We start from the raw sequence: 10950 nt of genomic DNA, 5'->3' as shown, positions 1-10950 counted from the left end.
TTGTCCCTGCCCTTAGCCCAGTGCCTTGACCCACTTATTTCCCAGCTCCACCCTCCACCAGGATACCCATTCACTTCTACCAAATCCCTTCAGAATTTATCTTCCATTGTCCAACCTGTGACTTGACAACTTGTATCTGAAGCTTTCTTATGTAAGTTATTGGGACCTCAGTGCTAGGCACTTGCCTCTTTTGGAAATGCTCACTTGCCTAGGACATAGCTTTCAGCAGCTCACCAATCTCTGCACCACAGGCCTGCATCATCCACAGTCACCACTCAGCTGAGCCACAGCTGACAGTGTACAGGCCCTTTCCCTGTGGCTCATTGCTCACCAGATTCTGCAAAACAAAACTGTGTATCTACGGTTAAGTGAGTCAGTCCTCTGGTGGATCTGAGTCCCTGGGAGACCTTCCAGTGAATCACTGAGCCCAAGAGACATTAGAGGAGTTAGGACACTGAGAAAAGAGAGGAGCTATAGCTGTCAGAAATTATGGACTTATAGAGCAGGTCAAGCATTTGCGACAATATTGACTTGACACTTCTTACAACTGGTCTGCTACTAATCTTAGCAGATTGAATCATAAAAACACAGTGAAAATGAGAAAGACCCTCTACAAGATGGATTTACGAAGGGCTGTTCACACAATAAAGGTCGTGAAGATAGTTCAGGATAGGGCAAGGTTCTCTTCTGTTGTGCAGAAGGATGATATGAGTTGGAGGCAACTCAACAACACCTAACAACAAATATGAAATATTACAATATAGATTGACACAGTGGCTGTTAAGCATGGACTCCAGTACATTGCAGATGGTGAGGATGGCACAAGATAGGGCAAGGTTCAAATCAATTGTTCATAGGTTTGTTATGAGTTACAGTCTACTCAACATACTTAAAAACAAAACTGGCAGATAGAGATCTCTGGTGGTGTAGTGCAGAGGGAAGCTGTGTTGCTAATCCAAAGGTGGTGTCTGTGGTGGGCTGACCCTAATACTTAATCTGGTGGAGGAAGATGGGCAATTTTCTTCTTCAGTGCCATTTACAGCCTCAGAAAATCTACTAGAGGGTCACTTGTGAGTTGGTTCTGATGCAAAGGCAATGAGTTGAGTTTAGTAATAACAGATTGGGGTATGTCAGATTAATTTTAGAAAGTTAAAAATATTTTTAAAAGGTTGCAGTAAGGATGCAAAGTGGGCCATTAACAATGAGTGAGGTTTTTGGTACATGTGTGAAAATGAAGCTAAACGCAAGCACAGCAGAGGATGGAGTGAGATGGGGCAGGGTTTCCTTCTGTTCTGAGAGGCTATAAATTGAGACTTGGGAGCTCTGGTGGCCTAGTGGTAAGGAGTTGTGCTACCAACCCAAAGGTATGTGGTTTGAATCTACCAGTTGCTCTGTGAGAGAAAGATTGGCAATCTCCTTCCATGTGATTTATTGCCTCTCAAAACCCTCTGAAGGGTCAGATATAGATTGGTTCTGACTCTATGGTACATCACATCAACAACAAAAGCAACAATGTGAGTTGGGATTGACTTGATGCCACTAATCAACAACTGTAAATAGGATTTAATTGACAATGGCTAGGAACCTTAAGGGGCAGTGGATTCATGTTAATGGGGAAGAAACAACTCACAAAATAGGGAGTGAGAATGGTTGTACAAGCAGAAGAACGCAATCAGTGCCACTGGATTATATGAGTAGAAACTAATGAATTGGTGTATGGTTTGCACTATATATTCTCAACAATGAAATAAATATTTCTTTATTAATGTTGCATATTTTCTTCACTCAGCCCAACCCACAACACACCATTTGTTTCATATAGTTGTCATACATATAATGCCTAATCATATATTTCTTTCAGACAATTCTTTCCCTCATCTACTGCAGTGTTCTGTTGCAGCGTTCATTACTTATCTACTCTTTTGCCATTCTTTCTCCAGCCCCCCCCATGTCTGTCCTATTTTATAACAACAGTGTTATGCAGTAAAAAGAAATATTGGTTAAGTCTGTCCAAATAATTTCATCTATTATTTTTTGTTTTACCTGTTACTGAATTATTATATTTAAATAGCTTTCAGATATTTTCATAGGTTTCAGATAGTTTTGATTTGTAAAGTTCTTTGCTGTCTTGACACAGAAGATGATAGATTGTTGTTGTTATGTGCTGTTAAGTTGACTGCAACTCATAGTGCCTCTATGTACAATAGCTCTGAACCCTGCCCTATCCTGAGCTAGTCTCACTGTCTCTGACACGCCTATCTCCATTACACCAGTTACTGTGTCAATCCATCTCATCCAGAGTCTTCCTCTCTTGTGATGTCCCTTCACCCTTTTAAATATGGTGTCCTTCTCCAAGGACTGGTACCTCCTGGCAACATGCCATAATTACATAAGAATTATGTGAAATGGAGCATGAGAATTCTTGCTTCCAAGGAGCAACTTGGTTTCACTCTCTCTGAAACAGACTTGTTTGTTCTCTTGGCAATTCATGATATGTTTAATACTCTTCTCCAGCACCACAACTCAAAGGCATCAATTCTTCTTCTGTCATCCTTAGTCATTGTCTAGCTCCATGATGCATAGCAAGCAATTAAAAACACCATGGGCTGAATCAGGCACACCTTAGTCTCTAGACTGACATAATTGCTCTTCAGCACTCTGGAGAGGTCCCTGACAGTAGACTTTTCTAACGCAACTTGTCTTTTGATCTCTTGACTGCTGGTGTCAAGAGTGTTGATTGTGGGGTCGAGCAAGATGAAATTGTTAACAACCTCAATCTCTTCTCCATCTACCGTGGTACTGCCGTAATAGATATAAATTACAAATTACAGTATTATGTGCAATGTATTGGTCAAATCATGTTTGAATTAAATTACCAGTGGACAAATGTTTGGTTGATGTGAACTAGATCCATGGAAATTGGTTTCTAGTATCTCTCACCTGCTGAATGCTTTAAAGATACTCTGTTGGGTAGAGGAAAATGAACTGATGTTAACAGGAAAGAGGGAAGAGCAAAGAATGGTTTTTGGTTCTTTCATATGTTCTCATAAAGTCCACAACTGACTGAAGAAGGTAGTGATTTCAAGGGCAAATCTAGTTCTTACTGGCTTCAAGTCTCTATTCTCATGCTCATCAGGGAAGAAAAAAAGATGCTACCATTTCTGCACATGAATAACTAACTTAGATGAAAGATAAATATGGAAGCTATTAATTTTATTCATAATACAAGAAGGCAATTGGGACCACTGTACTGCTAGAAATCATCCCTGGGAAGCAAAATTATGTGCTACGCTACTTGATGACACATTTCCAAAAGAGCACAGCCATCTCAAATCCCATAAATTGCCATTTAACCTGAAATGCATTTCATTCCCATGGCTTAGAATGGACCCTATAATCACCAGTTGTTATGGTCTCCTGCTGAACATGTTTATCACAACGATTGGTCCCATTAGTTTTATCAGCTGGAAGAAAAGTTTTAAAAGTGTATCTTATCCAGATTTTCTTTAACAGAAGATGAAGAAGGAAGGAAGGAAAAGACAAATAAATGAGTATTATCATTCATGTGGAACTCCCATGTGTGTGAACTGGGGTTGAGTGGTCCTTGGATAACGCTAATCCAGCCCTCATTGATTTCTCTTCTCCTGGACTGCTATCATGAGGCATGAGGATGTGGTACCATCCTGACTCCTAATCTCTTGGTTAACATTTGAAATCACTGCAAGAAATTCACATTAGCTATCTGAACATGACAGAGGCATTGAAGCAATGGATAAAGGTAACACGTTGGTCTTTTAATAATCCAAAGGCAATGCCAGCTAGTAACCCTGCAGAGAACGTTTCTAAGGCTCAAGTGGTTAGTTTTTCGAACTCAAAACAAATCTAACACATTAAGTGTTTCATTGAAGGTCCCAATTATGCTGAGAGTTTATTTTAAAACATGTTTCCAAAAGCCCCTGGTCCAAATTTCCCCATAGACTTATACATGAGGAGAATCTGTCTCTTTATATTTAGCTGCAGGCCACCTAACATGTTCTTGGGTAGAAACACATTATTTTGCTAGTACAAGAAGAATAAATACTGTATTTGGAAAGTTCCAGGGTCCTCCTTTAAAATATCACTGTTTCCATAGCAATAACATAATGTACTCAAGAGGAGAACAGTACTTCTTTAGTAACCACGTGTATGGATGCATGTTCCCATGAAGGTATTTGAGGTGTCTCACCTGCTTGGGCTCCAGAAATGGCACATTGGCAGAAATGAAATCAATCACTGTCTGATGAAATGGAACTTGGCCAGGACTTCACATGTGGGGCATGTGCTTCTTGTGTGTATAATACCCTCACAGACACTGTATTCTTATAGGGTAAAGCCGATCTGTTCATGGTCGACAGGTACTTATTAACCACCGTAGGGGAGTCCAAAAGGATCTATGGTGACACACAGTGCTTAAAGCACTTGGTGGCTAACCAAAACATTGGTGATTTAAGCCCTCTAGCCAATCTGAGAGGGAGCTCTGGTGGCTTAATGGTTAGGAATTGTGCTGCCAACACATAGGTGAGCAGTTCAAATCCTCCAGCTACTCTGCTGGAGAAAGATGGGCAATCTCCTCTCCTGTGATTCACTGCCTCTGAAAACCTGTTAGAGAGTCAGCTATGAATTGGTTCTGACTCGATGGTACACAACAACAACAAAAGCCAATCAAAGGGAGAGGCAAGGCAGTCTGCATCTGTAAAGATTCAACAACTCAGCTCACTGCCATAGAGTTGGAACCTACTCATAGCTGCTCCTCCAATGGGTTTTAAGTGGCTGTAAATCACATGAGAGGAGAGTTCCCATCTTTCTCCTATGGAGCAAGTGGTGCATTTGAACTGTCCAGCTTTGGGTAGGTGGCACAACTCTCTATTCACTAGGCCACTACAGTCTCAGAAGTCAGTTTTACTCTGCCCTATAGTGCCACTGTTACTGACTTGATGGTTATGGCTTTAATCTGTTGCTAATGTGCCTGCCTGCAGACTGAAAGGTTGATGTTGCAAGCTCACTCAGACTTCATGAAAGGCCTAGTGAAAAAATCAGCCAGGGAAACCCTCGTGGAGCCTCCAATACACATGGGGTCACCAGGAGTCAGAACCGACTCCACAATAAGTAATAATATATCCAGTTCTGCTCTTGGTACTGGGGACCTCAGTGACATCATGGCACTTACATTCTAATGGAGAAAACAAGACAATTCTCTTTGGACAATAAGGACATCACATGTGAAAACACATACATAAAACTATTTCTTCGTGATAGCCGTGGCTTTTCGAGTACTTTGCAATTATGTGCATAGAAAAAGAACATTAAGAAGGTAGGGGACAAAGGGAAGAGGAAGGCTAGGGACAACTGTACTTGACAACATGACTTGTGGCTGGCTTCTCAGTGTGCTGGGAGAGATCTAGAAGGGGTGTACTGGAATAGTAAAAGATGTTTTAGTGGGTACTGAATAATGCAGGCATTCCAAGTATAAAGACTACTGAAGCGAGTTATTTGTGGATGAACTAATTTCTGGAGGGTGCCTTGTCTCTTTGGATAGGACTATCATCTTTCAAATGCATGATGAGCTGGAGATCTCTGAATACTTTATCGGTTGCCGTCGAGTTGATTCTGACAGATGTGTGTGAGAGGGACATGGTGCCGCACTGGGTTTTCAATGCTGGCTTTGTGGAGGTTGTCTTCAGAAGATCCGTCCTAGGCACCACAAGGATGATCTGAACTTCTAACCTTTAGTTAGCAGCTGAATAGGTTAACAGTTTGCAACACCCAGTTATCTCCTTTTTATCTTGACCCAGAGTTGGGTTTCCTTGCACATGACCTTCCAAATCTGTTCCTTGTGCTGATTTTGCCCTGAGAAGCCCCATATCTTGCTCTGCGCCCCCAGCTCCAACTAGGCCTCCCAAAGCCCTTCCCCTCCTGGCAGCTCTTCTCGGGGGAGTGAACTGGTGGCAGGAATGTCACTGCAAAGGTCGCTTCTCTGGTTAACGAATGGCTCTCTGGCATCTGGCAAGGGGGACGCAGGTCACAGATGTCTCCATGCTGGGCCCTTCACTGTTCATAGAAAGGACAGTGAAAGGGCTGGTGTGCCCCCACCCCCTCCCCGAGGCCATGAATCTTTGTCTCCCACACAAGGCTTCACTTGTGCTTTCAGAAGCAGAACCTTGAATCACTTCATGTCCTGAGACGCCTTTGTCTGTATGACATGTGCAAGGTCCTTTTTTGTGATGCCTCCCCTGTGCCCTGATCATGGGGGACACAGCAACCTCTCGCCTCTCCCAGACTTTGAAAGGTCTGGCAAACTGTCCATGTTGACCCAGAGAGCACTGGGCAGGAGACACTTCGCGGGCTGCAATGAGCACAGAAGGCTTCACAGCCCAGACACGGGGTCATTGAGTCAGAAAAGTTCACCCTTTCTTCAGCGTCAGACAGGTTGACCAGAACCCCAGACACTCTTGCCTGGACTCTGCTCATTAATCAGGAAAGTGGCAAGGGCCCCATGAGAGGACGAGAGTGTTAAGCACATAGTTCCATGTAAAAGATTTCCTACTTCCACTTTTGCCACAAGCAGGGCATGACATCTCAGGGGTGGGGTGAGGGTGGAAAGTTTCTTATCAAAGAGGTAAGACATCTTCAGTTCCTGAACACCTTTTTTTTCTCCCCTAAGTGCTGGGATTCTACCCAGATGTTCTTCGTAAGCACAAAGGCACTGTTTTTTTTGCCAAGAAATGGAACAATTGATCAAGTGTTGTTTAAACCGTTTCGTCTTATCCATTCCCATCTGAAGGAGCAGATAGGGCATACATATTATCATCTCCCTTGAAAGAGAACTATCCCTTTTGCCACTTTCCCCAATACCACCAACATCATCAAAGTTAGGAGGTGACATTACTGATGCAGGGCCTGCAGTTGCTTTATTAGCAACAGCTGGATGTCAATTTTTAAAAAAAGGCTATGCTCCTCAGACGTCGATTCTTCAGGCTGGGCGGTAAACAGTAAGACAAGAACAGGGTGTATTTCAGCTTTTGAGCCCACGGTCGGGGTTATATGCTGCAAAAACTTAGATGTAATTAAAAAACTTTTCAAAAGACTTGTTCTAAATACTGAGGAGGTAAGATTTGAAGAAATAAACAGAGATTAAGTAACTTAAACCACCTGTAGGATCTAAAAGCAAGCTCTATCTTTGCTCTTTGTACAACATCCCATAATAAGGAATGAAAATGTGGGCTACACATGTCTTACTTCTGGCCCCTGTTGTAGCCCCGAATATGTTTATAATCAAGGGTGGGGTTTGTGACACCGGGCGCCTCTGTGTTGGAAACCATCAACTATCAAAAGGCAATCTGGGCCATTTGCCTACTCAGGAAATAAATCTTCTGTTAGTCCCTTTCACCAGGATTGTATCTGAGAAGCAAAAATGGACATTGCCATCTTATTTCATGTCTGGAATTCCAAGTATTTTCAGGTATATGAAATTCCCATATGGAATTCATAGTTGACAGAAACTTTTGACTGGTGAGATCTATGCCCTTTGTAATTGTAGTGATTTCCTTTTCACTCACTTTCTCCCCTATCTGATCAAGTTTGAGTGAACGTTACCTGTGGAGTACAAACCACACTGCCATAATCACACATCCTTTGCAATTTAATAAAATATCAATTACATGTAGTGTAAATGAAGAAAACACAGATCTGCATAGAAAAACATGTTAGAAGTGGGGCAGTAGGGCATGCTTGGAATAGATGTGATTTAACTCTGTAACTCACAAGTACTGGGAAGAAAACAGCACAATCCAAAGTATGGATGGATTCATGATGTGCTTGCCTCGAGGAGGGAGTTAGAATAATGCGAAGTGCAAAGAACTGTGGCCCTCTCTAGTTCTTCCATGTGTAACAAATTTAAGACACATATTTCTTGGCTATGGATCAAATATTCTTAAAAATATAAAAATAATTTAAACATTACAGTAAAACTTATAGACCTAGAATTTGACACTTTAAAGGAAGCTTACAAATAGAGCAGCAGCAGCAATAACAACACTGAAATGTGTGGTCCCTCGAGATGGTGCTGTTTTGTGGGATGTGTTATTCGAGTTCCTCTTTTCACAGCAGACTTAGAGTGAAGTGAATTGCAGATAAACCTGCTGTTGGCTGCCATGTTTTTCTTTACACGTTTTTTACTGAGCATTGCATTAGATTGACACAGTGACTGAAACAAAGGGTTCTAATGTGTCAGGAAGTGTGAAGATGGCACAAGATAGGACAGATTTCAGATCTGTTGTTCATAGGGTCGCAATCGGTTGTAGTCAGCCAAACAGCGCTTAACAATAACAACAACAACAACAATAACAACATTACATTAAGGAAATCTGTTGTCAAGGATGACAGTGAAGTACTAAAGATCTATGATATCATTCCAGAGACTAAGGTGCCTCTGATTCAGGCCATGATCTTTGCAATTACTTGCTATGCATCAGAGAGCTGGACAATGACTAAGAACAGCAACAAGAAGAATCAATGTCTTTGAGTTATGGTGCTGAAGAAGAGTATCGAACATACCATAGAGTGCCAAGAGAACAAATAGGTCTGTCCTGGAAAGGATGAAGCCAAACTGCTCTTGGAGGCAAGGATTTTGAAATTCTGTCTCATAAACGTTGGGCACATGGCCAGAAAGGACCAGTCCTTGGAGAAGGACATCACACCTGGAAAGATAGAGGGACAGTGCTCAGGAGACGGCAGGGTCTAGAGCTACTGTGCATAGGATTGCTATGAGTCTCAGGTGACTTGATGGAATACAACAAAAACAACAATGACATACACCTAGGAGATTTGTTACTGATAACTTACAAAATAATACATTTCAGGAGAAAGAAACTACTCCCTCTCAAAAAAAGTAGTCTGTGGGTGGTGAGAGCAATGAAATGCATGGTAACGAACCACAACTTTGGTAGTTCTAACACATCCAGAGGTGGCTTAGAAGAAAGACTAGGTGATCCACTTTGGAAGGGTCACAGCTGTGAAACTGTGTATAGATCATGGTCCAACACAGACATACATAGAGCTGGCATAGTTGGAGTTGACTTGACAGCAATTGATCGCTCCCGGTTGCATCATTGGCAGAATAATGGCCCCAGAGATGATCTTACCACTTGTCTGTCAGTTTCCCACACTGCGGTGGTTTGTGTGTTGCTGTGATGCGAGAAGCCATGCCACCGGTTTGTAGAACACTCACAGGATCACCTGCAGTGGATTGGTTTCCGCAGAGACTAAGACTAGGAAGGAGGATTTAGCAAATGACTGAAAAAACTAGCCCATGAAAAGCTTAGAAGTAGCAGCAGACAATTGCCTGATGTGGTGCTAGTAGCCCCTAATTTTGAAGGTACTCAAAGTAAGTCTGAAAAAGAGATACCACCACAAAGTAGACTTGGCATCAACACCATGGATAGTGAAACCTTTCAGGACTTTTATTTGCTGATATGCCAAGTCTGAAAATGAGAAGAATCAGCTGCAAACACCCAGTAACAACCAGAACGTGAAATGCATAAAGGATGAACATAGGAAAATTGGAAGATATAGAAAATGAAATACTGATTGTTGTTATTATGTGCCATTGAGATGACTACAACTCATAGCAACCATATAAACAATGGCTCTGAACCTTGCCCTATATTGAGCCAACCTCACTGTCTCTGACACACTTGACCCCATTGCCCCAGTTTCTGTGTCAAGCCATCTCATCCAAGGTCTTCCTCCCCTGCACTGTCCCTATGGGCAAGATGCCCAAGTATATGAGACAGAGTTTCAAAATCCTTGCCTCCAGGGAGCAACCTGGTTTCACCCTCTTCAGGACAGACCTGTTTGTTCACTTAGCAGTCCATGGTGTGCTCAAAGACATCGATTATTCTCCTGCTGTCCTTAGTCATTGAGCTGACGTGGATTGACACTGGTCATTTTGAATCATACAATCATATGCTTACTAAGTTGGAATTGAAAAATTGAAGAGGAATAACATCACTTTTATAATTTAAAAAAAGGACATTTTAAAAATGTAGCTCGACATTTATCCCTGGACAAGGCTATCTTTTTAATCTCCTATGATTGACTGTTCTAAAGCGTCAGTACCTTCCTGAAGCTCAGAAGGCAAAAAAGAGGTAGAAGGATTAATGGAAACAAGAATCAAAAGAAAGAAGCAAGAAGAAAATGGTTACATTATGAGTATTGTAATTAATGTGATAAGACAAAGTGGGCATGAAAGGAAAAAAAAACCCACCCCTATTTGCTCTGTAAACGTTTACTCAAATCACAATTTAAAAAAATGTTTCCTGAAGTACTCTGTCATGACAGTATAATATCCATATGCCTATAAGGAAGACCACTTAGCATGACTATTATTCAGATTTACACCCCAAACACTGTGGACAAAGATTAAAAAAATTGGAATATTTCTATCAACCTTTGCAGACAGAAATTGATCAAGCATGCAACCAAGATGTATTGATAATTATTGGAGACTGGAATGTGAAAGTTGGAAACAAAAAATTAGATCACTTCAGTCCCTCCCAAGTTAGGTAGTAATTTACAAGTTAGGGAGTAATTTACAAAATCATTGCTCCTGTGGACTGTATAGTTTTCCATTGTGTGAATGGAATCTATGGAATGGTACCATAATTTCTCAATCCATTCCATTGTGGCTGGACATTTGGGCTGTCTAACGTAGGATGGACTGGAGAACATTTTGCTGAGTGAACTTCGTCTCACAAAGACATATACTGCATAAGACCAATATTGTAGAACGAGTATGAGGCTCCAGGGATGGGAGTGGAGAGAAGAGGGTGAGGATGGTGGAGGGTGGGGGCTTAATCATAGGGTCACACAATTTGATAGGTGGAGGGTGGGGTGGGTAAAGGAAAGAGGAAA

This window comes from Elephantulus edwardii, unplaced genomic scaffold (assembly GCF_000299155.1).
Source record: "Elephantulus edwardii isolate Elephantulus edwardi_28Jun2011 unplaced genomic scaffold, EleEdw1.0 scaffold00219, whole genome shotgun sequence".
NCBI classification, from domain to species: Eukaryota; Metazoa; Chordata; class Mammalia; order Macroscelidea; family Macroscelididae; genus Elephantulus; species Elephantulus edwardii.
The sequence above is the reverse complement of the archived record's forward strand: the minus strand, read 5'-3'. Positions refer to the sequence as shown.